The sequence below is a fragment of the Bos indicus genome, chromosome 9, assembly GCF_029378745.1.
Source record: "Bos indicus isolate NIAB-ARS_2022 breed Sahiwal x Tharparkar chromosome 9, NIAB-ARS_B.indTharparkar_mat_pri_1.0, whole genome shotgun sequence".
Lineage (NCBI taxonomy): Eukaryota > Metazoa > Chordata > Mammalia > Artiodactyla > Bovidae > Bos > Bos indicus.
In genome coordinates, this window is record NC_091768.1 from 73,993,986 (window position 1) to 74,013,866 (window position 19,881).

A 19,881-nucleotide genomic window follows, 5' to 3' on the forward strand; every position below is an offset into this window, starting at 1 on the left:
GCATTGTCACTTTTTGGTCACACTGGTTCCAGTCCGTCTGCTGTTTGACTCTCCACTAATTAAGTACAAAATTAATTCCTTATTTTCTGACTCAAAAAAGTCCGAAGATAAAGCACACAACTAAAACGTGCAAGTGTCAGTCGCCCAGTGGTGTCTGACTCTGTGACACCAGGGACTGTAGCCCACCAGGCTCCTCTGTCCACGGGATTTCCCAGGCAAGAATACTGGAATGTGTAGTCATTCCCTTCTCCAGGGGATCGTCCTGACCCAGGGCTCAAACCCAGGTCTCCTGCATTGCAGGCAGATTCTTTACTGTCTGAGCCACCAGGGAAGCCCAAAGTACACAATTATTAAATGTTAATCAATTCTTGAAAGATAGTATCTTGTGACTTTATGAAAATCATATTTCTTCATTCTTTAGGGGGAAACAGTGGGGTAAAATAGATGCTAAAATTTGATATAGTTCTGAGTTTTATAACAATCAAATAATTTATATATTTCCTTATTGAAAAAACATTATTCTTGCAAGTTTTGTTTGATGCCTTTTAGGGGCAAATCATGGAGAAGGCAATGGAAACCCACTCCTGTACTCTTGCTTGGAGAACCCCATGGACAGAGGAGCCTGGTAGGCTACAGTCCATGGGGTCGCTAAGAGTCGGACACAACTGAGCGACTTCAATTTCACTTTTCACTTTCATGCATTGGAGAAGGAAATGGCAACCCATTCCATTGTTCTTGCCTGGAGAATCCCAGGGACCGGGGAGCCTGGTGGGCTGCCATCTATAGGGTTGCACGGAGTTGGACATGACTGAAGCAACTTAGCAGCAGCAGCAGGGGCAAATCATACTGCAAGTGCAATTGTTACTTAATTTGCTTAATTTTATTGATCTAATTGTATAACTACATTGCTTACCTATGGAACTATATAGTTAACATTGCTTAGCTGCAAATAACGGAGAAGGCAATGGCACCCCACTCTAGTGCTCTTGCCTAGAAAATCACATTGGATAGAGGAGCCTAGTGCGCTTCAGTCCACGGGGTCACTAAGAGTCGGACACAACTGAGCGACTTCACTTTGACTTTTCACTTTCATGCATTGGAGAAGGCATTGGCAACCCACTCCAGTGTTCTTGCCTAGAGAGTCCCAGGGACGGGGGAGCCTGGTGGGCTGCCATCTATGGGGTCGCACAGAGTCAGACACAACTGAAACGACTTAGCAGCAGCAGCAGCAGCTACAAATGATTTAATGAATAAATATCTGAAAGTAAGCTTCTATTTTATAGACAGTATAGAACTCGTGAATGTTTTTTTCTTTACTTTCATTACTTAGCAATTTCTATAGATTTATATCCGATAATGCACAGACTTGCTATACCTTCTCTGGAAGTTAAAAACTATAACAAAACTTGAGTGTCATTGCTGAGATGCTCCTAGATGAGTTTTAAGTTGGTTTTAATGAGATTTCAACCATCATGCTCATTTTATAGTGGCATTTCACATATAAAAACATGAAACAAAAAGTAATCACAGTTTTGAAAACCCCAATTTAGAAATTTATTTTGGAAGTCTTAAAGTTGCATTATCTTTATTTTGTGCATTGCCCGATTTAAGAATAACTAGCTAAACATTTTTTAAGAAAACAGGTTAGTCATTTATTGGTTTTCTTGGACTGCAATAATCAAATATTATAGACTAAATGTTTTAAGCAAAATTTATTTTTCACTAGTTCCAGAAAGTGGAAGTCCAAGATCAAGATTCCCACAGGATTGGTGTCTTTTAAGAACTCTCCCCTTGGGTTGCCAGACAGCTGCCTTCTTACGGGTGACCTGCCTTTGCTATATGTGTATGGGGAGAGAGAGAGTGAACTTTCTGGTATTTCTTCTTTTATTTTTAAAAAAATTTTTTAAATTATATTTTATTTAAAAATTTTTTTATTATTATTATTTTTTTATTTTACAATATTGTATCAGCTCTGCCATACATCAACATGAATCTCCCATGGGTATACACGTGTTCCCCATCCTGAACCCCCTTCCCACATCCCTCCCCACACCATCCCTCTGGGTCATGCCAGTGCACCAGCCCCAAGCTTCCTGTATCCTGCATCGAACCTGGACTGGCAATTCGTTTCTTATATGATATTATACATGGTTTAATGCCATTCTCCCAAATCATCCCCCCCGCCCTCTCCCACAGAGTCCAAAAGACTGTTCTATACATCTGTGTCTCTTTTGCTATCTCACATACAGGGTTGTCGTTACCATCTTCCTAAATTCCATATTATATATGTGTTAGTATACGGTATTGGTGTTTTTCTTTCTGGCTTACTTCACTCTGTATGATAGGCTCCAGTTTCATCCACCTCATTAGAACTGATTCAAATGTATTCTTTTTAATGGCTGAGTAATACTCCATTATGTGTATGTACCACAGCTTTCTTATCCATTCATCTGCTGATGGACATCTAGGTTGCTTCCATGTCCTGGCTATTTTAAAGAGACTAGTCGTATTGGATCAAGGCCTCAGTCTTATAACCTCATTTAACCTTATTTATTCCTTATGAGTCTCCATTTCCAAATATATCCAAACTGAAGGGTTAAGCCTTCAATATATTAATTGAAGTGGGGAAACGCTAGCATTCAGTCAATAACGGTCATGAAAATGTCCATTTGGTTTAACTCCAAAATCAATAATGTATTGCTTTACTTAACAAGAATGAACCAACCTCTGATTCACAAAGTTCAGGCTTTCATCAGGCCATAGGAATAAACAGAAATAATTTCATGTTCAAGGGATTATATAAAAATGATACAAATTCAGTTTCAAAGTCAAATATTGATAAGCTCACCTTGTTAACAGGACTCATAAAAAGATATTTTGGTATCTTTGGTGCAATGTTCAGTGCATTAGGGATTGTTTTTAATGCAGGTATAATGAATGATGTGCTACCAATGAGTCCTATTATTTTATTTACATCACTCATTCTATTGCTGTTGTTCAGTCTCTCAGTTGTGTTTGACTCTTTGTGACCCCATGGACTGAAGCACGCCAGGGTTTCCTGTTCTTTACCATCTCCCAGAGCTTGCTCAAACTCATGTCCATTGAGTCGGTAATTCTGTCCAACCGTCTCGCCCTCTGTTGTCCCCTTCTCCTCCTGTCTTTAATCTTTCCCAGCACCTGGGTCTTTTCTAATGAGTTGGTTCTTTATATCAGGTGGCCAAAATATTGGAGCTTCAGCATCAGTCAGTCCTTCCAATGAATAGTCAGGGTTGATTTCCTCTAGGATTGACTGTTTGATCTCCTTGCAGTCCAAGAGACTCTCAAAAGTTTTCTCCAACACCACCGTTCAAAAGCATCAATTCTTTGGTGCTCAGCCTTCTTTATGGTCTAACTCTCACATCCATACATGACTATTGGAAAAAAACATAGCTTTGACTAGACAGATCTTTATTGGCAAAGTAATGTCTCTGCTTTTTAATATGCTGTCTAGGTTGGTCATACCTCTTCTTCCAAGGAGAAAGCGTTTTAATTTCATGGCTGCAGTCACCATCTGCAGTGATTTTGGAGATGAAGAAAATAAAGTCTGTCACTGTTTTCATTATTTCCCTATTTATTTGCCAAAATGATGGGACCAGATGCCATGATCTTACTTTTCTGAATGTTGAGTTTTAAGCCAACTTTTTCACTGTCCTCTTTCACTTTCATCAAGAGGCTCTTTATTTCCTCTTCACTTTCTGCCATAAGTGTGGTGTCATCTGCATATCTGAAGTTATTGATATTTCTCCTGGCAATCTTGATTCCAGCTTGTGCTTCATCCAGTCCAGCATTTTGCATGATGTATTCTGAATATAAGTTAAATAAGCAGGGTGAAAAAATACAGCCCTCAATTACTCCTTTCCCAATTTGGAACCAGTCCATTTTTCCATGTCCAGTTCTAACTCTTCTTGACCTGCATACAGGTTTCTCAGGCAGGTCAGGTGGTCTGGTATTCCCATCTCTTGAATAATTTTCCACAGTTTATTGTGATCCACACAGTCAAAGGCTTTAGTGTGCTCAATGAAGCAGAACTAGATGTTTTTCTGGAACTTTCTTGCTTTTTCTATGATCCAACGAATGTTGGCAATTTGATATCTGGTTCCTCTGCCTTTTCTAAATCCAGCTTGAACATCTGGAAGTTCTTGGTTCACATACTGTTGAAGCCTAGCTTGGAGAATTTTGAGCATTACTTTGCTAGCATGTGAAATGAGTGCAACTGGGCAATAGTTTGAACATTCTTTGGCACTGCCTTTCTTTGAGATTGGAATGAAAACTGACCTTTTCCAATCTTGTGGCTACTGCTGACTTTTTCCAAATTTGTTGGCATATTGAATGCAGAACTTTCACAGCATCATCTTTCAGGATTTGAAAGAGCTCAGCTGGAATTCCATCATCTCCACTAGCTTTGTTGTAGTGATGTTTCCTAAGGCCCACTTGACTCCGCACTCCAGGATGTCTGGATCTAGGTGAGCGATCACACCACTGTGGTTATCTGGGTCATTAAGATCTGTTTTCTATAGTTCTTGTGTGTATTCTTGCCACCTCTTCTTAATATCTTCTGCTTCTGTTAGGTCCCTACCATTTCTGTCCTTTCTTGAGCCCATCTTTGCTTGAAATGTTCCCTTGGTATCTCTAATTATCTTGAAAAGATCTCTAGTCTTTCCCATTCTACTGTTTTCCTCTATTTCTTTGCGTTGATCACTGAGGAAGGCTTTCTTATCTCTCCTTGCTATTCTTTGAAACTCTGCATTCAAATGGGTATATCTTTCCTTTTCTCCTTTGTCTCTCACTTCTCTTCTTTTCTCAGCTATTTATAAGGCCTCCTCAGACAACCATTTTGCCTTTCTGCTTTTCTTTTTCTTGGGGATGGTTTTGATCACTGCCTCCTGTGCAGTGTTATGAACCTCCATCCATAGTTCTTCAGGCACTCTATCAGATCTAATCCCTTGAATCTATTTGTCACTTTCACTGTATAACTGTAAGGGATTTAATTTTGGTCGTACCTGAATGGCCTAGTAGTTTTCCCTACTTTCTTCAATTAAGTCTCAATTTTGCAATAAGGAGTTCATGATCTGAGCCACAGTCAGCTCCCAGTCTTGTTTTTGCTGACTGTATAGGACTTCTCCATCTTCAGCTGCAAAGAAAAAAAATGTCTGATTTTGGTATTGACCAAACTGTGAAGTCCATGTGTAGAGCTGGTCTCATGTTGTTGGAAGAGGGTGTTTGCTATGAGTAGTGCATTCTCTTGACAAAACTCTGTTAGCCTTTGTACTGCTTCATTTTGTACTCCAGGGCCAAACTTGCCTGTTACTCCAGGTATCTCTTGACTTCCTACTTTTGCATTCTAGTCCCCTATGATGAAAAGGACATCTTTTTTTTTTTTTTTTTTGGTGTTAGTTCTAGTAGTTCTTATAGGTCCTCATAGAAATGTTCAGTTTCAGCTTCTTCTGCATTAGTGGTTGGGGCATAGACTTGGATTACTGTGATACTGAATGGTTTGCCTTGGAAACAGATAGAGATCATTCTGTCATTTTTGAGATTGCACCCAAATACTGCATTACTCTGTAGGAAGCGCAAAAAGAGCAGCACTGTATAAAAAAAATTAGCATTTCCTAAATGAAGTAACGACTGAAGCAATTTATAGATACAGCAAAAGAAGACTTGTTATGTGAGGAGTATAAGATTTGGGTATGAATTAACTTCCTAATCATTTCAGCTTTTGCTTTCATTAGAGTGCTATCATAGCCCTCATATGATACAGTACTAAGGATAGGTACCTCAAAGAGTGAGAACTTGGATGTCCAAACATGAAAGACAAATACAAGTCTGAAAAATAGTGCCCTTGGAGAAATTAGAACTACAAAGAGATGCTTTCCAAAGTTAAAATTTCTGTGGTGAAATAAGCACCTCATTCTCATGAAAATGATAACTTCTTAGAATGGATACCAAAAAAATAGCAACTGGATACAGCTGGATTGCTGCCTGGTTTTTAGTGCAAGAGTTCTAATGTTTTTCAACTGAGAGACCAGTTGTCCTTAAGTTTTACAGAGAAAGACCCTTCAGCTCTGGTGGACCCCTCACCCATTTATCTATTTTTGCATTCTCTGTAGGCTTCTCAGGTGGCACGTGTGGTAAAGAACCTGCCTTCCAATTCAGGAGATGTAAAAGATGTGAGCTTGATCCCTGAGTTGGGAAGATTCCCTGGAGAATGGCATGGCAACCCACTCCGGTATTCTTACCTGAGAATCCCATGGGCAGAGGAGCCTGGCAGATTACAGTCCATAGTGTCGCAAAGAGTCGAATACGACTGAAGCAACTTGGCACACACACACGTGCTTCCCAGGTGGTTCTAGTGGTAAAGAACCCGTCTGCCAATGCAGGAGATGTAGGAGATGTGGGTTCGATCTCTGAGTTGGGAAGGTCCCTTTGAGGAGGGCATGGCAACCCACTCCAATATTCTTGCCTAGAGAATCCCATGGACAGAGGAGCCTGGTGGGCTACGGTCCATAGGGTCACAAAGAGTTGGACACCACTGAAGTGTCTTAGCACACATGCATGCACATTCTCTGTGTAGCTCTGTTCTGTAACTGAATATACAGAAGGGAGAGTATGAATATACAATAGGGAGAGTCATATAACTCCCCTAGGAAAGGGGGCGTGAGAAAAGATAAAAGGGAAGCCAAGGAGAAAGCTGCCTGACAAGTAGATCATCAGTCAGGGCCCTGCTCCCTGGGATTTCACAGCGCATGTTAGCACAGGACCAGATTAGCTAAGTGGATAATTTAGGTATCAAAGGGACATAATTCAAGAGGATGAAGTGGTTAAAGTCAAATTTTAAAAATGAGACATTTGTTTGCTATTATTTTCTAATATATTAGAAAATATTCAAAGGTAAAGAATTTTATTTATTTATTTTGCTGATACCAATTATGAGGTGCTTCCATGACCTGGATTGCTAGTCTGATAAAACTTTAGTGACAGAGACAGTGTCAACATTTTTAGTTTGTTTATTAAACAGTGTCAGTTAAGTAGATCTGGAAAAAGAGAGCTGCAGAGCAGTTACTAGCGATTTGATCTAACATTCAAATATCAGTTCTTACAGTAAGAAATAAAATTCTAAACTGTAATTATTAACCAAAGTATACATTATAAGAATGTTATTACATAATGAAAAAGTGCCTCATCTTTCCTGCAAAAAAGTCATAAAAACAAATAAACTGAATAAAGCACAGTCTTAAAAAATATTCACTAGTATGCCAGCATGTCATTTAACATAATTTATTTTAAATTTTAGAGTGGTTAGCCTGGATATAGGAATGTTAAAACGTTTGTAAGAAACTCAATAGGAAAGATGAAACTCATGAAGCCATACAAACATATTGCAGCCTCCTTCACCATGCCTGTCACATAATGGTTTCCTTGTAAAGATTTGTTGACACATTGCTTGGCTTGAAGATGTAATAGTACAGCATAAAATTTTTATAAGGTGCTTTCTAAATACCTTTCATTTATCTTCCAAATGTAACTTTCACTATATCCTGGGACTGATTTTGCCCTTTATTGTGTTATGACTAATAGACACAAACTTGAGTTATTAGCTTTGCTTTGCTTTCTATATTTCCTTTTAAATCTTTATGAGGAATAGCACAGGAAGTGTAATGTTTACATTTCCCATCCTCTCAGTTCATCTTATGTTAAAAGAGGATTGAAGAAGTTTCATGAAGTGTGCCTTAGCTCAGAGCCAGAACTGGTATTCAGAATTTTGCTGGGGATGAGAGACAGGTCAAAGCTAGGGGAGACAAATGAGAAAGGAGGAAATCAGGAGATCCATATGAAGAAAGCTCTGGCTCTGGAGACAGAAAGTGTGGGTTGGGGTCCTCATTCTACCACTTAAGCTAAATGAGTCTCAGGTTCTTCATTCCTGAAGAGGGGCTGCTAGTGAGTGTGATGGTTAGAGACAATATGTTTCGGTTCTGGACTACAGTAGGAGCACAAAAATGTTATTCTTCCTAAAGATCTTTGATGTAAAAATATAATAATAGATATCATCCAGGAAATACTTTCTTTGGGCTTCCCTGGTAGCTCATTTGGTAAAGAATCCACCTGCAATACAGGAGACCTGGGTTTGATCCCTGGGTTGGGATGATCTCCTGGAGAAGGGAAAGGCTACCCACTCCAATATTCTGGCCTGGAGAATTCAATGGACAGAGGAGCCTGGTGGGCTATACAGTCTATGGGGTTGCAAAGAATCGGACACAACTGAGCGTCTTTCACTTTCCACTTTCAGGAAATATTGAAATGCTGGGTAGGTCGAAGTCTAAACACCTCTTCCGAAGCCCCTGCATGGGTGCTAAGTTGCTTCCGTTGTATCCCACTCTGTGTGACCCTCTGGACTGCAGTCTGCCAGGCTCCTTTGCCCATAGGATTCTCCAGGCAAGAATACTGGAGTGGGTTGCCATTTCCTCCTCCAGGAGATCTTCCCAACCCAGGGATCAAACCCTCATCTCCTGTGTCTCCTGTATTGGCAGGTGGGTTCTTTACCACTAGTGCCACCTGGGAAGCCCCTCTGCAAGTCCATCCATGAGCAAATCGCAGTGGTTCTGAGGAAAGCTGAGAACTGTTGAAGTCTTGGGCTTCAAGGCTATCATGGAGAGCTATTCTCCCACAGGTTCTAGGAAACTGGCCAGGGAACTGTTGCCCTCTGCGTCCCCTGACTGAGGCCCAGATTCAGATGGAATGTTTCTCTGTGACCTGTGACACTAACACCTACCCGATGATTCTTACCAAGTTTAGCAAGTCACTGTCTCCTTCTGGCTCCTGAGTTGGGAGCAGTTCAAACCCCCTGGACACTGTAATCTTCATTTCTGTGTGGGGGTGGGGAGCTCTGAGTACAAAAGGGAAAGGCAGACTCCTATCCCTCTAGCACGCTTACTCTTCCGGCCCCACCATTGCTAGCTTCCTCCAGCTCGGCACACCCCTCCTCCTCTGCTGATTCTTCAGACCTTCTGAGTCTGGCAAAGGGGCTCATGAAAGATTCTCATTGCTGATACCCTAAATCCCACCTCTGACTATCCTCTTCCTCTCTACAACTGGAACTTTTACTTGAAACATGGAAAATAGGTTAGGACCCTTACTAATGGGGGAGAAGCCCACATTCCACTTTCAGCAGGTATATGTGATGCTTATTCCACATCAGTTCAGTTCAGAATATCTGGCAAAATTGTTTGGTGGTGAAGCTGGAGCTCACTCATAGGCAGCGTGCTCTGGAGTCTCTGTTCTCATTTTCATACCACACCACTTTCCTCCAACTAGGGTGGGTTAGAGGGGATGGGGGGTGAGGAGTGGGGGATAAAAAGTGGGCTAAAGTTGGATAGAGTCCTTGACAGCCTAACCAAGGAATTCTAATCTTACCATGTAGCAGTCTGAAGTCAGAGAGATGAAACAAAGTAATATTTGAGGAAAATTAATCTGATGGCAGAACCCAGGATTTAATAGAAAAAGGAAGATATTAAAAGCCTGAGAGAAGGTCTAGGAGGTATTACATTAATCTCAGTGTGACAGGATGCAAATGCAACCTGGGAGGTAATATTGGAAATTAAAAGGAACCAATGGATATGAGCTGGGAAGCTTTGACTGATTAGAGTGGAAAGTAAAAATAATAATTCTAAGACTAGATAATAAAGGGAACTACTTAAAGAAAAATAAATAAACAACAGCAAAAAAAAATTGGTAACTAAGAAGTTCTGGTTAAGAAATTATTTAATCTGAACCTAAATTTTATATTCCTCAATTTAAACTTCTTGTGTTATCTTCAGCATAAACATTGCTGTTTAAATCCCCATTAATGGTTTCCACTTTAAGCTAAATGATCCTGATATTACTGTTTTTCTCATTCCCTAATTTCCCCATTAAGTATCCATGTAGGCTTATTATTGGACAGAATTAACATGCTGTACTCTCTGCCACCTCTCTGTCAGGAGAAGCACAAGAAAGGATTCTGGAGATAAAAATGATTGTTCTCCTTAACTGAACTCTTATTATGTACCTACTTCTATGCTGAACCTCTTATATATATAATCCATTTAATGCCCACAACAATATTATGAGATAGCCACTATATTTTACAAGAGAGAAGGCTTAGGCTTAGAGGAGTATAGCAATGTTCTCAAGGTCAAAGAGCCAAAAATGACAAATCAGTAGTATATCCCCTCGCTCCTCCAGAGCCCATACTGTCCTATTAGCCACTATTGATACTGAAATATGATAACTGATTCTAAATTCATTTGGAAAGGATTCTTCTCACTGAAAGGAAAAAAATCAGGAAAAGTCTGACAGTCTTTTTTATATAATGATCTATTTATTGCATTCAAAAGATTAAGATCATGGCATCTAGTCCCATCACTTCACGGCAAATAGATGGGGAAAAAGCGGAAACAGTGACAGACTTTATTTTCTTGGGCTCAAAAATCACTGTAGATGTGACTACAGCCACAAAATTAAAAGACACTTGATCCTTGAAAGGAAAGCTATGACAAACGTAGACAGCGAATTAAGAAGCAGAGACATCACTTTGCTGACAAAGGTCCACCTAGTCAAATCTACGGTTTTTCCAGTAGTCGTGTACAGGTGTGAGTGTTGGACCATAAAAAGGCTGAGTGCTGAAGAACTGACGCTTTTGAACTGTGGTGTTGGTGAAGACTCCTGGAGAGTCCCTTGGACAGCAAGGAGATCCGACCAGTCAATCCTAAGGGAAATCAGTCCTGAATATTCATCGGAAGGACTGATGCTGAAGCTGAAACACCAATACTTTGGCCACCTAATGCAAAGACCTGACTCACTAGAAGAGACCCTGATGCTGGGAAAAATTGAGACCAGGAGGAGAAGGGGGCGACAGGATGAGATGGTTGGATGGTATCACCGACTCAATGGATGTGGGTTTGAGCAAACTCAGGAGATAGTTAAGGACAGGGGAACCTGGCGTGCAGCAGTCCACGAGGTTGCAAAGAGTTGGGCATGACTAGCAACTGAACAACAACAATTGATTGCTATAGTTTACCTGTCAAATAAGGATGTTGGTGTGATTTTGTTGCAGACATGAGGAAGACTATTAACACACATTAATGCTCTAGAATGCAGATAGATTTCCTATGAAAGAAAATTTGATATGATTTGGAAAATCTTGAATCTCTCCAATAATTCACATTTTTAGTCCAGATGTAAACATAGTTTCAAGGTATAAGCTCATGAACAGAATGTCAGGGTATGACCTACCCCATGAAGAGGTCTGACTATGGAAAGCAATTCCTATATGCTCAAAAGGAAGTTTAAAAAGGGACATGAAAATCAGAAATCAGAATGTATAGAGGTCTGTAATTTAAGGACATTATCTCCAAAGTATGGAGATTGCTTACATTGATGATTTTCCTATTATCATTAATCAACTCTTCATTTGAAAAACCTACACAAGAGAATTGTTGGAAGAGTAGGTATTCACATTTAATGTCTTCTAAAACATCTTCTCTAGTTTCAAACACATTTTTCAAATCTGGCATTCAAAGTTCCTACTACTTTGCAATAACCGTAACAACAGGCTTATGAAGATCCTAAGTGGCACTTATTCAGTGGAGTAATTGGAAGCTGCAATGGTTATGCAAATAAATGTCCCTCTGAGGGAAGAATGAGAGATTTGCCTTGAAATTGCAGCTGTGAAAAGCTGCTGCTAAATGGAGAAGAGACCAGAAGACAGAGAATGGGAATTAAGGTAGAAATAACTAACAGAGATATCTGTAATAAGTGAGCTGTAATGCAATGGTGCTCACGGTGGATAGTCAAGTCTTTATGTATGTAGTAAGTACCAATCTCAAGCTGTAAAATAAAGTGAAGAGGAAGTGTATTTTTGTTTTTCCATATAGTGCCTTTTAGTTTCCTTTATTATGAACTCTTTAATTTCATTTGTTCTGACCAAGACAGACCACGGTCCTGCTGCTGCTGCTAAGTCGCTCCTATGCCTTGGCAAAAAAAGCATTTCAGATGCCATGTCTTGAAATCCTCACATTCACTGAGCCATCAGTTTTTCACTTCCTACCTCATTAATGATTATGGACATTTTTTTATGTTTATGCTTTGATATTTGTTAACACTCTCTTACAAGTGATTTTCAAATAAGCAAAAACACCTTCAAGGAAAAGTTTGATTCAATCCAAGGCAGAGCCTGTGGATTTCCTTTTGCTGGTCCTCTTTGCACTTTCAGTGGAACAAACAGTGCAATTTTTATCCTTTCCGTTTTTAGAGCTGCAGCTGTAAAAGTAATTAATGGCTAAAGAAACTCTAGCACATCCTGCAGAAGGCCATTCTGCATTCAGCATAAGCTGTGGAACCAGGGCCTCTGCATGCTAGTAGCCCTGGAGAGCATATCCTGGTGAATGCTGAAGGACTCCTATCTTAACCTTGGAATCTGCAAAGCACCCCAATTTATTTTGGCCACTGATACCCAAGGAAAAACTTGTATCAACAGGTGTTTTCATTGCAGTTTCAGTTGATGATTTTGCTGCATGTAAAAATATTTTTTAATCTCTGAAAGTAGATAGTGATGACCTCAGACTTTCTTTGCATTATTAGCTAAGAAATGAGGATAGTCACACATTTTATAAAAGGATATGCATTTCCTTCCCTGTGATTATTTTTCTTCTCCTTTTTTGTCTCCACTTTTTTCTTTTTGTCTACCTTCCTTCCAAATGCACTTGTGCCAAACATGCCTGCGGTTAAGTAATTTCAGACATAATGAGGAAACGGATCATGTGTGCCACCTGCATAGTCAATGGACCTGAGGTGGGATTGCAACCAGATGAGCTGGCTTCCTGGCCTGGCAAGGCTCTTATACCTGTGACTTTGAGTAAATTGCTTCACCCTCTAGATTCTCAATTTTCTGATTCCTAAAAAAAGATTAACAATACCTGCCTGGTTTTCTTCTCAGTGTCCTTGACAAATAATGAATGTGAAAGTGCTTTATAAACTGTGTCTTTACAAACACAGGGAATAATGGTGTTGTTTTGGGGGGCTGTGTCATGAGGCATGTGCATGTGGGATCTTAGTTCCCTGAAATGAAAGTGAAAGTTGCTCATTTGTGTCTGACTCTTTGCCACCCCATGGACTATACGGTCCATGGAATTCTCTAGGCCAGAATACTGGAGTGGGTAGCCTTTCCCTTCTCCAGAGGACTTACCCAACCCAGGGATCAAACCCAGGTCTCCCGCATTGCAGGCAAATTCTTTACCAGCTGACCCACCAGGGAAGCCCTTAGTTCCCTGACTAGGAATCAAAACACGTGTCCCTTGCAGTAGAAACGGGGAGTCTTAACAACTGTATTTTGACAGAATAAGACTCTCCACAAACTGGTGAGAGAGAGGTGTCAGTCTGGGATTCCTTTCTTCCATCTTATTGACTCATCTAATAACACTGAGGCAAGAATCGCCTGCTAAGCAGGAGACACAGGTTTGATCCCTGTGTCAAGAAGAACCCCTGGAGAAGGAAATGGCAACCCACTCCAGTATTCTTGCCAGGAAATTCCCATGGATAGAAGAGCCTGATCAGCTATAGTCCATGGGGTCGCAAAGAGTCAGTCAGGACTTAGCAACTAACAAAAGATTTTATGCCCCATTTTCCCTGGTGATGGGAGAGCTCACATTTACCAAGTACAGAGGAGGAAGATGAGCTTCTGAACTCCTTATTTCTACCCCTGAGCTAAGACAAGCTGCATCTCCAGAAGAGGGGGTTACTGATCTAAGAACCTTCTGCTTCAGCTTTGCTGCTACTCCTCTGATTTGCTCAGTGAAGCGATGTGAATTCGTTAGGACTGTCGCTCCACCCTTGGGAGAACGCCCAGGGGATGTGGACTGCCCCCAGGCAGCCCACAGGAAGCTGGACCAGAAAGTGCAGAGTCACTGTGCACCCGAACGCCAGCACGCAGACCTCTTCTCCACTAGGCACATCTGCAGTGGGCTCTCTTGCAAATGTCCAACTGCTCGACATTTGAGAAAGATGGGGATATGTTTTGCTCGTCTTTAATTCACCATTGTAAGAAGATAAGCTAACATTTACCCAATGAGAATTAGATAAAATTGGAAGAATTATGACTAAACTATAGACCCAGGGCCTAAAATTATTCTGACCGTGGCCAAATAAAAACATTAAAAACTGAAAATAGCATTGAAGCTATTTGCAAAGATCCATTTGAAAGGCTTATTTTCCCCCTCTCTTACTCAGATTTGACTGTGAAGTATTGAAGAACCCTTTTAAAATGCATCTGCTAAACTGTAAGTAACAATATTCTCTTCACAGAAGTGTCTTTATTGATATCTACTATATTGATAGTAGCTCAGCTGGTAAAGAATACACCTACAATGCAGGAGACCCTGATTCAATTCCTGGGTCAGGAAGTTCCTCTGGAGAAGGGATAGGTTACCCATTCCAGTATTCATGGGCTTCCCTGGTGGCTCAGTCAGTAAAGAATCTGCCTGCAATGCAGGGGACCTGGGTTCAGTCCTTGGATTGGGAAGATTCCCTGGAGGAGGGCAAGGCAACTCACTCCAATATTCTTGCCTGGAGAATCCCCAGGGACAGAAGAGCCTGGCAGGCTACAGTCCATGAGGTCACAAAGAGTCAGACATGACTGAGCAACTGAGCACATATTAAAAGTTAAACTTGAGAAGTTTCAAAAATATTTATTTACTCAAAATTAACAAAAATAAGTGCACTACTCATTACCATCAGAGCACTGATACTATCATATGTCACATAGCTACTGAAAATCTCAATTGTACATTCATGAGGAAATGAAAGTGAGAAAGGAAAATGATTTCTTTGTATTTGCTTTCTGATAACTGCTTTGAGTACTTACATGTTGGTTTTCCTTAAAAAAAATCAAAAACAAATAAGGAACTACAATGTATTCTTTTGTTTTTAAAGAAACAAAATAATTTTTACAAATTCTATTGAAGTATAGTTGATTTGTAATATTATATTAGTTTTAAGTGTACAACATAGTGATACAATGTTTTTATAGATTACACTCCACTTAAAGTTACTACAAAATAATGGCTTTATTTCCCTGTGGTATACAATATATCCTTGTTATTCATATATTTTATAAATTGTTACTGTTATTCAGTCATTCAGTCCCATCGGACTCTTTGAGACTCTATGAACTGCAACATGCCAAACTTCCCTATGCTTCATTATCTCCCAGAGTTTGCTCAGACTCATGTCCATTGTGTGATGATGCCATCCAACCATCTCATCCTCTGTCACCAGTACTGTGTATTTCTTAATCTCATACCCCTTTCTTGTCCCTCCTTCCCTCTCTCCACTGGTAACCACTAGTTTGTTCTCAATATCTGTCTGTTTCTGTTTTGATACATAGATTCGTTCTACTTTTATATTCCACACATAGGGTATTTTTTTATCTAACTTATTTTACTAAGTGTAGTATACTCTAGGTTCATCCACATTGTTGCAAATGGCAGAAGTTCACTCTTTTTTATGACTGAGTAATCATTATATATATATTGTATATCACATCTTCTTTATCCATTTATCTGTCAGTGAACATCTAGGTTGCTTCCAACTCTCAGCTATTGTAAATATTACTGCAGTGAACACTGGGGTGCGTGTATCTCTTTGAACTGTTTTCATTTTCTTTGGAAATATACTCAGTGGTGGAATTGCTGGTATGGTAGTTTGATTCTTAGTGTTTTGAGGGACCTCCACACTGTTTTCCATAGTGGCTGCACAAATTTATATTTGTGCCAGTAGAGTACCGAGTTTCCCTTTTATCCATCCTCACCAGCATTTCTTATTTGTAGACTTTTTGATGATAGACAGCCATTTTAACAGGTGTGAGGTGATATCTCATTGTGGTTTTGATTTGCATTACTCTGATGATTAGCAACATTGAACATCTTTTCATGTGTTTGTTGGCCTTCTGTTTGTCTTCTCTAGAATAATGTCTATCCAGATATTCTGCCCATTTCTAAACTGGATTGTTTGGAGTGTTTTTATATTGACTATGTGAGATGTTTAAGGGCTTCCCAGGTGGCACTAGTGGTAAAGAACCCACTTGCCAATATAGGTAGATGTAAGATACGTGCGTTCAATCCCTAGGTTGGGAATATCCCCTGGAGTAGGAAATGGCAACCCACTCCAGTATTCTTGCCTGGAGAATCCCATGGATGGAGGAGCCTGGTGGGCTGCTGTCCCTAGGGTCACAAAGAGTCAGACATGACCGAAGTGCCTTAGCATGCATGAGATGTTTATGTATTTTGTTCTTTCTTTTCTGTTTTTAAAATTATGTAAATATGATAACACATTTACAGGAGACTTGGACAATACAAAACAAAGTTGCATATAGTTCCACTATATATTGCAATCTTTTTTTTTAAGTAGATAAATTAAGATTTTTATTTGAAGTTTCAAAAATTAATGGAATGAATGGACAGAAAAGTAGAAGGATGTGATAAACCTGAAAAGCACCATGAACCAATTCAGCATAACTAAGATTTATAAAATTTTCATACAACAGCAGGATGCAACTTCTTCTATTCAAGTTCCCATAGACTATAAACTAGGAGACACTGGAGCATATCCAGTGACATAAAATAAGGTGTAAAATTTTCATGGTCTACATATATTGAAAATCATACAGAGTCTATTCTCTTATCACTGTGGAATTATGTTAGAAATCAATATCAAAAGATATTTGAAAATAACCTACATATTTTCAAGTACAATGTGACATTTACTAAGAAAATCTTTGCCTTAGTCATTGAAAGCCTCAATAAAGTGAAAAGACTGAAAAAAACACAGAGGGTGATTGCAGAGAAGAAAGCATTTAAGTGAGAAATTAATATCAAAATGAGAAATTAATATGAAAGATACTTTCAAAATCCCATGTATTTGGAAATTAAATGTTCACTTTTAAATGATGGGTGTATCTAAGGAGCCATAGCAAGGAAATTTAGAAAATATTTGTAACAGAATAAAAATGAAAAGAGAATTTTTCAGAATTTGTTGCATGCAGCTGAAGCTGATCAGTGCAACTAAATACAGTATGGAATCTTGAATAAGGTATGAAAAGAGATGTTTATGTATTTTGAATACTGACCCCCTATTAGTCAACATCATTTGCAAATATTTTCTCCCATTCAGTATGTTGTCTTCTCATTTTGTTAATGATTTTTTTTTTTTGCTGTGCAAAAAACTTTCCTAGATCCTATTTATTTATTTTTGCTTTTTTTTTTTGCCTTAGTAGACATATCCCCCAAAATAATGCTATGATGTATGTCAAAGAATGTTCCACTTTTGAAACAACTTTGGTTTCTTCTGGAAGATTTATGGTATCTGGTCTTACATTTAGGTTTTTAGTCCATTTTGAGTTTATTTTTGTATATGCTGTGAGAAAATGTTCTAATTTCATTCATTCACATGTTGCTGTCCAGTTTTCCCAGGAGAACCTACTGAAGAAAGTGTCTTTTCTCCATTGTATATATTTTTTCTTTTTTTGTCATAGATTAATTGACCGTAGGTTCATGGGTTTGTTTCTGGGCTTTCTCTTGTTCCATTGATCTATAGTTTGTTTTTGTGCCAATGTAATACTGTTTTGATTACTGTAGCTTTGTAGTATAGTCTGAGTCAGGGAGCATGATACCTCTACCTTTGTTCTTTTTTCTCAAGAAAGAAATAGAATAATTTTTAAACTTAGTTTCATTGACCTTAAAAAGTATTTTGCATTGTTAAGACTGTTGTCAATGAGTTTGAAGCTCTATTCTGCCACAAACTGACTGAGTGATGTTGGACAGGCTATTTAAGCTTCCCAGACACAGTGTTCTTATTTGTCAAATGAAAATGGTAAAAATATATCTACCTGTTGGGGTTTGTGGTAATGAAAAAATGACTTTTTCTTTCTCTCTCTCTCTCTCTCTCTCTATATCTATATATATGTATGTATGTATATTCATTACAATTCTCCAGACAGACAGAAAGAGAGAGAGGGATAATATATATTTTACTTTAAAGAACTGGCTTATGTGATTATACAGGCTGTCAAGTCCCTGCAGGGTGGACCATATGGTTAGATATTCAGGGAAAAAATCAATGTCACAAAACTGTCCAAAAATGATCAGACTGCAGACCCAAGAAAGAATCAGTGTTACAGTTCAGGTCCAAAGGCCATCTGCTGACTGATTTCCCTTTTGCTCAGGGGAGGTCAGTCTTTTGTTATAATTAGGACTTCAACTGGTTGGATGAGACCCACTCACACTGATGGAGGGAAATCTGCTCAAAGTCCACAAATTTAAGCATTAACCTCATTCTAACAACCCCTAGCAGAAATATCCAGAATGTCTGATGACATATGTAGGCACTGTGGCCCAGCCAAGTTGACACATAAAATTAACCATTAAAATATATAAGGAACTCGAACCATTTCTAGTATATGCAAGCTTTCAATAAATGTTAATTATTATATATTGTTAGTATTGGATTGAATACTGTATTGGATTGAATACTATATTGGATTGAACAAGGGTTGGGAAGAGTCCCTGGAGGAGTCCCTGGGTTGGGAAGAGTCCCTGGAGGAGGGCATGGCAATCCACTCCAGTATTCTTACCTAGAGAATCCCATGGACAGAGGAGCCTGAAGGGCTACAGTCCATAGGGTCACAAAGAGCCAGACACAACTGAAGTGACTTAGCACGCATGCAGTATAGGTCAACTTGGTTTTTCATACATAAAATAGTTCTTATTTTTGTGTCAGCTTACAAGAGCATTCAGACAAATCAATGTAAAAAAATAAATGTAGCTCGAAAGTAGATCTTAATATATATAGTGATATGATGTGGTTAAAAATCACAAATGATTGTGGAAGTTGAGTCAATTATTCAGTAGATGGCATTAATAAAAGTTGCTTAATTATTTGTCTAAAAATCACTTTATATCACCCAAATTCAAAATTAATTCCAATAGGATTTAAGAATGAAATGCTAAAAAAGTTACACAAAAATTCAAGAGATAATCTATAGATTTATTTATGAAGTGAAGTGAAAGTTGCTCAGTTTTGTCAGACTCTTTGCGACCCCATGGACTGTATAGTCCATGGAATTCTCCAGGCCAGAATACTGGAGTGGGTAGCCTTTCCCTTCTCCAGGGGATCTTCCCAACCCAGGGATAAAACCCGGTCTCCTGCATTGCAGGTGGATTCTTTAGCAGCTGAGCCACAAGGGAAGCCCAGATTTATTTATAAAAGTCTTGGGCTGCCATCTGTGGGGTCGCACAGAGTCAGACACAACTGAAGCGACTTAGCAGCAGCAGCAGCATGTTTTTCCTGTGGTCATGTATGGATGTGAGAGTTGGACTGTGAAGAAGGCTGAGTGCCAAAGAATTGATGCTTTTGAACTGTGGTGTTGGAGAAGACTCTTGAGAGTCCCTTGGACTGCAAGGAGATCCAACCAGTCCATTCTGAAGGAGATCAGCCCTGGGAGTTCTTTGGAGGGAATGATGCTAAAGCTGAAACTCCAGTACTTTGGCCACCTCATGCGAAAAGTTGACTCATTGGAAAAGACTCTGATGCTGGGAGGGATTGGGGGCAGGAGGAGAAGGGGACGACAGAGGATGAGATGGCTGGATGGCATCACTGACTCGATGGACGTGAGTCTAAGTGAACTCCGGGAGTTGGTGGTGATGGACAGGGAGGCCTGGCGTGCTGTGATTCATGGGGTCGCAAAGAGTTGGACACGACTGAGCGACTGATCTGATCCGATCTGATCTGATAAATAAATGGGCTTCCCTAGTGGCT